The sequence below is a fragment of the Dermacentor andersoni genome, chromosome 2, assembly GCF_023375885.2.
Source record: "Dermacentor andersoni chromosome 2, qqDerAnde1_hic_scaffold, whole genome shotgun sequence".
Lineage (NCBI taxonomy): Eukaryota > Metazoa > Arthropoda > Arachnida > Ixodida > Ixodidae > Dermacentor > Dermacentor andersoni.
The window spans coordinates 182,608,100-182,620,756 of record NC_092815.1 but is presented as its reverse complement, the minus strand read 5'-3'; positions in this window follow the sequence as shown (position 1 = coordinate 182,620,756).

Genomic DNA, 12,657 nt, shown 5'->3' with positions numbered 1-12,657 from the left:
TATATATATATATATATATATATATATATATATATATAAATATATATATATATATATATAGCTCTAGGTAACAGATTCTATATAGTAGTCACCAGGTAACAAGCTTTCTTTTATGTGTGTTAGAGAAGAAAGGAAAGGCAGAAGCTAGTAGATCTCTTGTACAATAAAAAAACCTTTCTCTGAAGTGGTCTTGTTTAAGAGTTTTTTGGTGTTGCAAAACGAAGAGAACTACTCTTACTAGTCATGGCTGACAAAATGCTTGTTGAATGAATTCGGTGAAGTGTAGGGCTTTCATAAGGAAGGGCAGCAATTGTGTCTTTGCTTTCAGTTAGATCACACCAAAACAGCATGAAAAGAGTAGGCTCAACTCAAACAATGGAGGCTGCTTTAAAAAGCAACTTCAGAAAGCCCACCTTACCTCAGATGAGTTTGTACTTGACACTAGCAGTATATGATTAGCTTTAGTAAACAAAGATCTCATGTTTCCAATCATAACATTTTTTTATTGTTTATAGATACCTAATAAGACAGATGCGCTGGCAAGGCTTTTGAGAATGCACTTTCTGATTGTTCGGTAAGACTAAGGAAAAACTAAACATGAAAATTTTGAATGTTTTGGTTTTAGCCAAGCGAAATAAAAATTATATCAGAAGGTACTTTTGGCAGAAGATACTGAAAAGCTGAAACCCCACTTATGAGCACACCTTCTACAAACAGCTGTGAAGAATAGAGCTTCGTTGGTTGCTGCTTTTGTATACATATGAAAAGTTTGACAGAGATCACAAATATGCGAGAATAGTATGAATGCATGTTTGCCTTAATAGTGCAAGGAATTCAGACAACCACACAAGAGAAAACTACAAGACAATGAAGCACTAACTTCAAACTAAAGCTAATTCGTGATGAAAAGCACCTATTTGACCACCATCACAATAACATAAGAGCAATAAACACAAATAAATCATGGCTCATGTGCCCTCAAAACACCAAAACATCAAATCATGGCTTATCACACTGCTGCATCCTCAGAAAAAAAAACAAAAAAAAGCTGAACATGAAAGTGAAAACCATGCCAGAGCTCGTATGCCTGCACAAAAGGCAGACAGGTAGTATCAAATTGATACTAGACACAACTTTTGGGGAATTACAGTTAACTGTTATCAAAGGGTGGCTAATACTCGAGCCATTTTTGTGTTATAGAAAGCTTCATCTATTTCTCGAGTTCATCTATCTTGTATACACACACGGTAAACCTATGTTGTACATGCCTAGATACACATACAAGGTGTCAAAACTGAATATAGAGAGAGACTCAGCACCAATGTAGATGCATGTATACATGAACCTAACTAGGCCACTGCCATGAGGCCTTTTCTGAATTGTCTTTAAGTATATGACATTTGAGAGGCAAATATTAGGGCAGTCCCATTCGTGCTTCAATTCTGTGGACGGGTTGATACATGAATTCCTAATATGACTCTCAATCTTGTTTTAATGACCTAGCTGAATCAATGACAGATAAAACATGCAATGATCACGATGGAATTATGATGAAAACATGCACCTGCTAAGCAGCACTGAAGGAGCATTGGAACTTTTGAGGGAGGGTCGACAGACATCCGAACAGAGATTTGGGAGCCCATCACTGCTTCGCTGCAATGCTCGCTCACAGGTCCTGTGGGATGCATGTTATTTTTTGGCATTTCACAGCAGTCTTGCAGCACCCTTGTTGTACACCACTGGGTTAGGGCTCTTTGGCTAGCATTGCAATAGCTCCTGCCAACTTAGATTAGAACCTCCTGCACATTTCTGAATGGATTTGATAATGTTAGCTTAGCCTTTGTCAAATCTTTATACCGAAAGGGAATGCCACAAATTCCAAATACATTTTCAAATTTTAATAGAGCACAATATGGTGAAATTAAGATGGCTGTCATCACCATGCATCACACGAATGTTGATGATAGGATAATGACACTTATGTCCCTCAGTAACAGCCCCGAATCTGGCCTTTGGTTATATACTAAGTGGCGTGAGTTTAAGTTTGGAAGCTTGTATCTCTGGATTTTGTTGTTAGCCAATGTAGCCTGAGCTTTGCAAGATTGCACCAACTCAGCTTTGTTAACACCGTTTTATTTTATCTTAGCCAACACATAGTAATGCAATCTCCGGTTGATATAATCAAATGAACTTATCCTGGGGTTTTCCTAGATGAAGCAGGTGAGATTACGTTAAGTTGAATTGGCTGGACTTACACAGTAAATGTAAGGGCATAGCAAAACCATTAAGAGCAAAGCAATGCAGCCATAGTAAACACATTCATATGGGCTTTAATGCATTTTTTCTTTACAGTTACAACAGAAAAGCATTTAGAATGAAGTGACATTCGGCTACTGTTGACTGTTTTAAACAAGTAGGACTGTGTGTGTTGTCATGCCTGTAGACCTGTTTCAGTACAACACGTTCAATTTTGCTAAGGTTGATTCAGATTGAACTCAAGGATGATTGCGCACTGATTCACTGATTGACAGTCATTTTCAAGCGCAGGAATGTGCATGCCAGACATAACTCACTCCTTGGTGCAGTGCTGCTGCACAGCTACTCAAGGGTATGCAGAGTAACATTCAGAGCACGCTCAACGAGGTGGCTTGAGTGACTGACCAAGCAACACATCGCTCAACCAGCATAGATTTTCCCCTGCATTGAATCATACATGATTGCAGTGTTTTAAAGCCATATGCTTAGTGGCTTAGCTTAGACTATGGTTATAACAGGTAGCGTATGTCAGTGCTTCATGTCTATTTGGCGAGCTCACCTAAAGGCCTTTGTGTTAAGGTATCAGTTAAGAAGGTGTTTGTCATAACTTGTCTTTCAGCAATTCACTCTTGTAGGACAGCTTTGGGTACCTGCTTTGTGCATTGTCATTTGTATCCCAGTCAGCAGACTGACTTGTGGTGGTATTTTGGCTCATATTGTGCTCACATCACAGTCCTGAACATGCAGAAAGCTGCATGTTCAGGACAGTGATGTGAGCACAATGTAAATGAACAGTCATTGTAGTAGGACGTACCAGCAAGTTTTTCTAGCTCTCGGAGATACCTCATGTGCCTTGCTTCATGCGCTGCCTGCCACCTTTGTACGATTTCAAGTGTCAGTGCTACCCACGACCAGAGCCAATGCAGTATTACTTCCTCTCACATAGTGAAGCTGTGCAACAAGGCAAAGAGGAAATGAGCCTCATGCTTTTTAGCAAGAAGTCGTTATTTGTTGGAAGCAAAAACTGAAAGCTGAGCGACTCGGAATTGATTCACACTGTGGGCTGTCATGATAAACACACGAACGAGAAATGAAAGCGTGGATGACACAGGCATAATCCATGCTTTGACTTCTCTTCCTTGTGTTTATCACGCGACCCACGGTATGTATGTTAGAAGCAAGATTTAAGTCCGGGGTTGTCTTGATGAGCTTCAGGTACTGTTCTGTTGTTCCATGTACTGTGTGACGAGAAGACAAATATATTTCTTGGAAGATAATGTGCATGCACCCAGGTAACTGTCATCTTGTGATTGACAGCAGCTTCTTTCCTCACTCCCAGGCTAAGTGGGTGCTTTCGTACTTTTCTCAGTTACTAGCCAATTGCTTGCACAGTTTGGTTTCTATATGATGATGGGATGCACTGCTTCGTAGGTTAAAAAAAAGGGCATTTATTGTGAAATATGTGTAGTCCATAAAGCTCAAAATAAAATATGCCGCCATTGAATACTGTCACATATTTGTGTGTGTGTATTCACTTGTGTACTTTCTTGCAATAGTGAGATAAGGCAGATGCGAAGAAGGCCTGTGGTGGCAAATGTTACTTTCTTGTAGATTCTTGCTACTGGTGTTGCTGTTGCCTTCTGAGGTGAAAGTGTTGAGTGCTATTTTATACTACACTAGTTCAACGTACTTGACCAGGGGACACCAGTTGACTTAACTGACCTTGCTGAGAATAGCGTGAGTGATATTAGCTAGAGCTAGGGGCTCTGGAAGTGTATTTGAAATGTGGGGGCAAGAGCCAGACTCGTTACGCCTACACAAACTTATCTCTTTCTTATTCTGAGCCCAGTTAAGGCTTAATATTTTGTACATTAGAGGGGGCCAGTTATCCCCTGCAGTGAGCGCCGCACAGATTCCATTGCAAGTAATGAGCTTGGCAAAACATATTTGGTTTGGGCGAGCTATTCGAGGTCATGAACATGAATTTTGTCTATCGAAACTGCCTATTGGTGGCCAGGTATTTATTTATAACTGGGCAGCCACGTCTTAAATTTAAGAATCACTCTACTGCAGACGTGTCCATCGCCCTGTAGTAAAGAATTCCTGGGCATGCTTTGAAGCATACAGAGCACCTAATGTACAAGTTAATATGAAGTTTTATAATTTGCATAACCTAAGTGGTTTGGGTTCTCAAAGAGACCTTTGCATATGGAAAGCGTCATACCCCACTTGTGTTATTTTGTGCAGCTTTGGGATTGTCTTGTATACATTTCTGGCACTCTTTTGTAAGCCCTGCGGTTTGTGTCCTCTCTTTGCACAGTCAAAACTTAAAGCTCCCTATTGCCAAGGGCATGAATTTCAAGGGTATTTGGCACAACTGGCAGGATTCAAGGAAATTCTGCTGTTGGTGAGCCGCGGTTACACTCGCAGTTTAACAGGAGGAGTTCTGAGTTGAGATTGAGCTGTTTGAATTACATGCATGCATATTTGGAGATTCAGCTGTAGCCACTAGTGACATCAAGTCAACTTTTGTATGCCCGACATCATGGTAAAAGTAACACGTAAAACGCACGAATACACAGCCTTTGCCACTGCAGACGATAGATAGCAGCCAACAGCAATCAACGGTGCTTCCTTGATCAGTAGATGTGGATGTTAACCTGTACCCTATGTTTACACTGGGAAGTCAAAGTGCTACGTAATTTCAGAGCACCATGGTTTGAGTCGTGAGCCCTTGCCATTGTGGCTCCCACTAAAATCAGTGATGTTTGCTTTTATTTAATATGACGATTGGCCACTGTTTTGCTTGGTAGAATGCGTTTGGGTCTGAGAAGGCGTTTGTACTGAGGGAAAGGTTCTGCAAACCAACGTTGATGCTAATCAAATTCTATAGCTCCTCAGCTGCATGTATAGAGTTACATTTTTTTGGTGAGGAGCAATTATACAATGTGTATAGCGGCCGTGAAGCAGTATGTTGAAAACATTGGTGTGCATGGCTGTTTACATAATGGGTACAGCCTTGTGAAATCTGCTGTGGCAGCAATAATAATAATAAAAAAGACAAGGACAAATCTGCTCATCCACAATTTGAACCCCTTTCGGAGTATAAGAATGAGCGTTCCAAGGTTTTTTTTTTTTTCTTTATTATACCATTGTCACATGGCCACTTTCGATCGCGATCGAGCCCGATCCCGTTCGAAATTCTCGACTGTGATTGGCTTCCTCTCACGGCTTGCTCAAGGAGGGCACACGCGACCGAGAAATTCGATCCTGATCGAGTTTGATCGCCATGGAGAGTGCGCGGTGTGACAACTGCATTGCACTACTCGGAATACGAACTAGCGCTCGACATGATCGCATCTATTTCTAGTGCGTGAGGCTTTCCATTGAATGTCGCTACAACTAACCAACGTTTTGCTTCTTTTGCGCTACAGTGGCCCGTGACGATTCCGTTCATAGCTTCAAAGTGGACAATAGACAGACGTTTTCTCGCTCGTAGAAGCATGAAAAGGTGGGCTTGTGCTTGGCAATGAACTCTGACCGACACGTTTGCTTCCGGCTGGAGCAGCAGACGCGACAACTCGCCGTTTGTAGGCTGCCGGCCGATGGCGGTATCCCTCGCGAACGGCAAGATATTTCCCTGCCGTAGAGAGCATCGGACCAGGAACGATTCTTGAGGCGATTTTTGTCGCTGAATGCGAGCATAGCCACGCCGCATCGCCGTGCAGAGCGGAAGCGGAACATTATTTTTCGGTGAGTTCGCACTGACGCAATGCAGTCGGTCGGCTCGTCGGTCGTGCAACGGGCGGCGCGCCGGCAGGAAGCCGCGTCCACTTGAGACACCTCTTACGCGACGTACATACGTTCCAAGTTTCCAACGTTCGGCGGTTCCGTTGGCATCGTTGGTTCCGTTGGCATCGTTGGTTCCACGGCATCGACCTTTGCCATTTCTGCCGCGGCCGTGCCTGTCGCCGAGCATATAGGCTTAACTGGATCGGGCGGAGCTTGCATGATTGCGGAGTACAGTGGTAGTATTTAATCACGTGACCTTCAGGTTGGTTCCAGATCACGTGGTTTTAAACTCTCAATAGATGGTTTTTGGTCACGTGATCTAAAACTCCGTACGTCGTGAAGCCGGCTCATAACATCCTTTTACTACGTTTCTCAGAGATGGTACTAAAACGATGTAATGTAACGCATTTTACTGCCTCATGCCAGAGTAATTTTCTGGTGCAAGGTAGTCTTCAAAGCTCATGAGCCGCAAAAACCCCGATGTCGGCTAACTTTTGCTAACAGTGTAGCTGAGAGTAGAGAGCCTCCAGAAGTGGAAACAGAAAGCGGCGGCCATGTTCCGCGGCAACTGCATCGCACCGGTTACGTCATAGACAACAGGCCCCCTGTAGCAATTAAAAGTCGGGCGAAGCGGCCACGTAAGCAGAGACCAGATGTAATGAAGCGGTTAACTCCAAGGCAACGAAGACCAGCATGCACGGACTTGCACGCATTGCAGCAGTACACGCTTGTTGGACACAACTGGGACACAGCAAAGATGGGACTATGCCCCCCGTACTCCGTACTCGGTATTTCCGTACTCAGTGAAAATTGGAAGGCCATGGGATCAGGTATTTTCATTCCTGAGATACAATGAGATCTCATTGGCGAAGGCTGCCACGTTCACAACACCGCTACCAGGCATTGGGAGACCACACACGTAAGGGTGTCTCAGTACCGAGCGCAGAAAAGGCTCAAGGCTGAGGGCAAAGAGTACCGGGGTAAGCGGGCACCCTTGACGAACACCACGAGTGACGGGAAATGGTGCACTTTCACGACCATCAAGAAGCAAGGCACTTCGGATATTACAGCGAAACAGTTTACCTGACGGATCTTTATGAATTAGCCGTATGCGTGTTCTCGTAGGGGGAAGGGGGGCATATCTGGGCTGGCTAACGTCCGTAAAGTGAACAAAAAGGATGGCGGTGCGTGTGCCGAATATATGGGAGAACGAACGATGTAGTACGGCGGAGAATAAAAACAAGGGCACGACACTTCACCGTGCGCCGCACCTACGGAGTCGAGGAGTTCACCCGTGCAGGCCGCGCTTGCTGCCGGTGGCGCCTGCTATTTTCTGCCCTCCATACAACGGCACGTAAGGTGTGGCGGGAAAACACGGTGTTGTGCGCCGCGGTAGCAGCCGCGGTGTGTGAGAACCGGATTGTGCATTGCAGAGTTAGACCATCGCAACAGTTGCCGCTCCAACAACAATGGGAAAAGTGGGAAGACCTAGCATTGTGCGCACGGCCGAATAACAAGCCGAATACGACGAGAGGCGTCGACAGCAGAGACGTGACTATAACCAACGACAACGGGCCCATGCGAAAGCGGAGAATGCGGCCACTGACTCTGCCTCCAAAGGTCGTCAGCGAGAGCAGACGCGCGAGTTTAATCTTCGGCGTCGAGCGCAAGCTACCGATGAAGATCGCGCACTGGAGGCCGCTCGTAAGCGTCAAACTATAGGTCGTTCGAGTCTGCGTCCAAGGGGCAGAAGCGTGAGTTGTCACCTCCTTTGAGCAGATTTTACGCCACTATTTCGGTCCTCACAAGATCATCCGACACATTGGCTCACTCGATCATGAGGTCATACCAGACGGCATTTCGCTATCACAGCGCGCGGCCTCTTGGTTTCCTTAGATCAAGAAAAGGCGTTCGATCACCTTGAGCATAGCTACACATTTAATGTACTAAGCTCGTTTGGCCTTTAGTCAAACTTTCTTGAACTTATTCGGAATGCCTATTAAAAAAGGACAATTCGGTTCGAGTCATTCATATGGTGGCGGACGAGCCAGCGGAAGTGTCGGTCGCAGCCGAGCAAGTATGGCCAAACTCCGCGTCCAGAAACATTTTCATGAATTTGGAATTCGCTCCAGTACTCGTCGGCGTATTTGGGTCAAACTCAAACACGGTCGCCGAGCTGGTACTCGGCGCAGCTTCGTCGAAGGTTGTAGTATCGGCTGTCCGTCCTCTGCTGGTACTTGATCCGCATGCGGGCGATGACATGGAGAATCTTGAGGTGACGGCCTCAAGATTCTCTTCGTCGATGACGTGCGGCAGCATGGCGTCGACAGTCGTCATCGGGTTGCTGCCGTAAACCAGCTTGATGGCGGGGTATGTGTTGTTTCTTGCACCGCCTTGTTGTAAGCGATGGTTACATACGGCAGGACGCCATTCCAGATGTTGTGTTCGACGTTGACATACATAGCTAGCATGTCGGCAAGCGTCTTATTCAGGCGCTGCATAAGACCATACGTCTGCGGGTGGTAGGCACTTGTCCTCTTGTGGCTTGTCTGGCTGTATTGAAAAATGGCGTGGGTGAGCTCTGCTCAAGGCCGTTCCTCTGTCGATGATGAGAACTTCTTGGGCGCCATGTCGCAACGGGATGTTCTCGACGAAGAATTTTGCCACTTCGGCTGCGCTACCTTTCGACAGAGCTTTTGTTTAAACGAAGTGGGTGAGGTAATCCTTCGCCACGACGATTCATTTATGTCCGGGTGTTGACGTCGGAAAGGGTCCCAGAAAGGCCATCCCGTTCTGCTCAGATGGTCAGCAAGGAGGCTCGATCGGCTGTAGTAATCCTGCTGGCCTTGTCGGTGGTGTCTTTCGTCGCTGACAGTCTCGGAATGTCTTGACATGACGGGCGACGTGGGCGGTCGTTCGCGGCCAGTAATACTGTTCCTGTATCCTCGGTACCGTCCGGGGATATCCGAGGTGCCCAGCGGTCAGATCGTCAAGCCGGGCGTGCTGTACTTCTGGACGCAGCAGCGAGGCAACAACAAGAAGCTAGTGGGCACGGACTGGTGAATTCTTTTTTATGAGTAGGTTGTTTTGAAGCGACAACGAAGACAATCCTTGCTTAAATGCCCCAGGGACAACGTCGGTGTTCCCTTCCAAATACTGGACGAGGCTTTTGAGCTCCAGATCTGCTCGTTGTTGTTCAGCGGAGTGTTCCGTGCTTATTATTCCATGGAAGGCGTTGTCATCCTCGTCATCTTGCGGTGGCGGGTCGCTATGATGCCGCTTTATAGGCAATCGGCATCATAGTGTTTTCTTCCGGACGTGTAGATTACAGTGATGTCATATTCTTGCAGACTGAGGCTCCACCGCGCCAGCCGTCCTGAAGGGTCCGTTAAATTAGCTAGCCAACATGAGGCATGATGGTCGCGGACGACTTTGAATGGCCTGCCATATAGGTAAGGGGGGATATTGCAGTAGCCCAAATGATGGTGAGGCATTCCTTTTCAGTCGTAGAATAATTGCCTTCGGCTTTTGACGGCGACCGGCCAGCGTAAGCTATCACCCGTTCAAGTCAGTCTTTCCTCTGGACTAGGATGGCACCGACGCGTAGGCTACTGCGCCAGTGTGGATTTTGGTATAGGCGTCCTCATCGAAGTGCGCTAGTACCGGCGGCGACTACATGCGTCGTTTGAGTTCTTGAAATGCGTCGGCCTGCGATTCATGAAAAGTCCTTGACAAAGCGCCTGTAAAGCAGGCATGCCATGAAATCTACGCAATGTCTTCTTGTCGATGGGCTGCGGGAACTTTGCAATTGCAGCTGTCTCCTGCGGGTCGGGGTGGACTCCAGATTTGCTGATGACGTGGCTTAGGAAAAGAAGCTAGCCGTAAGCGAAGCGGCACTTTTCCGGCTTCAGAGTGAGCCCTGATGACTTTATGGCCTCTAGTACTGTCGCAAGCCGCCTAAGGTGATCATCGAAATTTCCGGCGAAGACGATGACGTCATCCAAGTAAACAAGACAGGTCTGCTACTTCAATCCTGCAAATCCGTGTTCATCACGCGCTAGAACGTTGCAGACGCCGAGCACAGTTCAAATGGTTCGTTACCAGACCGCCATGTGCGACGACGACGGTGAGCCGTTTACATATATACAGTTTAATTTCACGTGCGTAGAAGCGCTGCGCGCGTGAAGATCTTGCGGGATCTAAACGAGCATACGTTTTCCTTGTTATATCTCGGTTTATAGGTGCGTGTTCTAAGGCATCCCGATCTCGCTTCGAAAATTAATGAGCTTCCCTTTGAGTTATCATGAATTGTTTCTTTCATAATTTCGTTTTTTCCTCTTAAGTAGTTACTAATGGCAGGTTTCTTTTCCATTGCCACCACCCATGAGATTATTTCAGCCTCTTACTTTCCGCTTGACCTTCTTTGTTGCTGTGTTGCCCACTCTACAGGCCGCATACTTGCTGGTAAGCTTCCTAGTTCTTTTCCTGCACTGTGAATCAATATTTTTCCTGTACAGATACCTGAACACTCTCCCAGCCCATTCACTTTCTTCCATATTCCTCAGCCGTTCTTCATACTCAATTTTACTGGGAGCTTCCCTCACTGCAAAACTAGTCCAGCCCATATCACCCTGCACCGCTTCATTCGTAGTCTTCTTCTTTCTTCAGTCCCACTGCGAGGCGACCCACTGACCTTTGGTTAACATCGAGTCCTGATTGTACCCTTGATTTAAAGCAAGCAACCGCATTTCCAAAAGTAAGCCCTGGAACCATTACACCTTTCCACATACCTCGGTCGACCTCGTACCTATGGTATCCCCATAGCGCTCTGTGCTTCATTATGGCTGCATTTCTCTTCCCTTTCACTGTTATTGTTTTTTCCTGTGTTTCTATATGTCTATTGCCTTCGTTTATCCATATACCAAGGTATTTATGTTCTGTTACACGAGGTATTTCCTGGCCCTGTATCTCCATTGTCTGTTCACTGTTTTTATTGAATACCATAACACCTGATTTTCTAACACTAAATTTCAAACCTAAATTGTTGCCTTCCTGCCCACAGATATTAGCCAGACGTTGCAAATCACTTTGCTTTTGAGCTAGCAGCACAATATCATCCGCATAAAATAAACCTGGGATCTGCTGCTCTATTTCTGTACCCGCCTGTTTGTATGAGAGATGAAACCCGATATTACTTCCTTCTAGCGCCCTCTCCATCCTCACCATGTACATCATAAACAGCAGCGAGGATAACGGGCACCCCTGCCCCAGTCCCTTGTTGATATGAACTTTCTCCTCGCTCCTCATCCCTTCCCATTCCCTTCCCAAACGGCATTTTCTAGGTAAATCTCTCTCAAAAGCTGTAGACAATCGTCACTTAAGCCTTCCCCTTCCAGAGTATCCCACAAAATGTTGCCGTCTACGTTGTCATAGGCTCCTGTTATGTCTAAAAAGGGCACATATATAACGGTCTGCTTTCTACTTTTGATATTTCAATACACTGAGTAAGAACAAATAAGTTATCATCTAAACGCCTACCTATTCTGAAGTCATACTGAAGTTCTCCGAAAATTCCATCATTCTCTGTCCATACTTGAAGCTTTGATTGCCTGCATTATTTAATATTAAATCAAATTATGGGGTTTTACGTGCCAAAACCACTTTCTGATTATGAGGCACGCCGTAGTGGAGGACTCCGGAAATTTCGACAGCCTGGGGATCTTTAACGTGCACCTACATCTAAGTACACGGGTGTTTTCGCCTTTCGCCCCCATCGAAATGCGGCCGCCATGGCCGGGATTCGATCCCGCGACCTCGTGCTCAGCAGCCCAAAACCATGATTGCCTGCATTGCTACCTTGTATATTATTGATGTAATGGTCGACGGTCTCAACGAGTGAATTCTATCTTTCTCCGCCTTACCTTTATAAATTAAATTCATCCTACATTTTCGCCAACTGTCTGGTATTCGCCTATCTTTTGAAGTTTTTTCCACTGCTTTCACCAGAGCTTCCTTACTTTTTGGTCCTTGTTCAATAATCAGCCTAACGGGAACCTTGTCTAGCCCCGTGGCTGTGCGCTCAGGAATTTTCTCTTCCCCGTTCTTCCAGTTGAAATTTGTCAGCACCAGCTCCTTTTTCACTTCGGTCTCTTTCATGGTCTGTTTTTCTTTAAACACAACCTCATCATTGGCTTGGAAAGATTCGGCTGTTATTTTTCGGATGTAATAATGGCATTTTGTTTGAACAGCGCCATCTGTCGTCCACCTACGTAAGTTCGACTTGCTTCCGCTGCTTATTTTCGTACTACTGTGGAAGGTAAAAAAAAGACAATTATGGGGTTTTACGTGCCAAAACCACTTTCTATTTATGAGCCACACCGTAGTGGAGGACTCCGGAAATTTCGACCACCTGGGGTTCTTTCACATGCACCTAAATCTAAGTACACGGGTGTTTTTGCATTTGTGGAAGGTACAGTTTCCCTTCTCTAAAGCTGGTTCTTTATTCTATGACGACACTCACAATGAGGTTCACTTGAATACAGGATCCTGTGCTGTTGTATAGTGTGGTGCGCCGTTACGAACATGCACAATAGCCGTTTTAAGATTGTG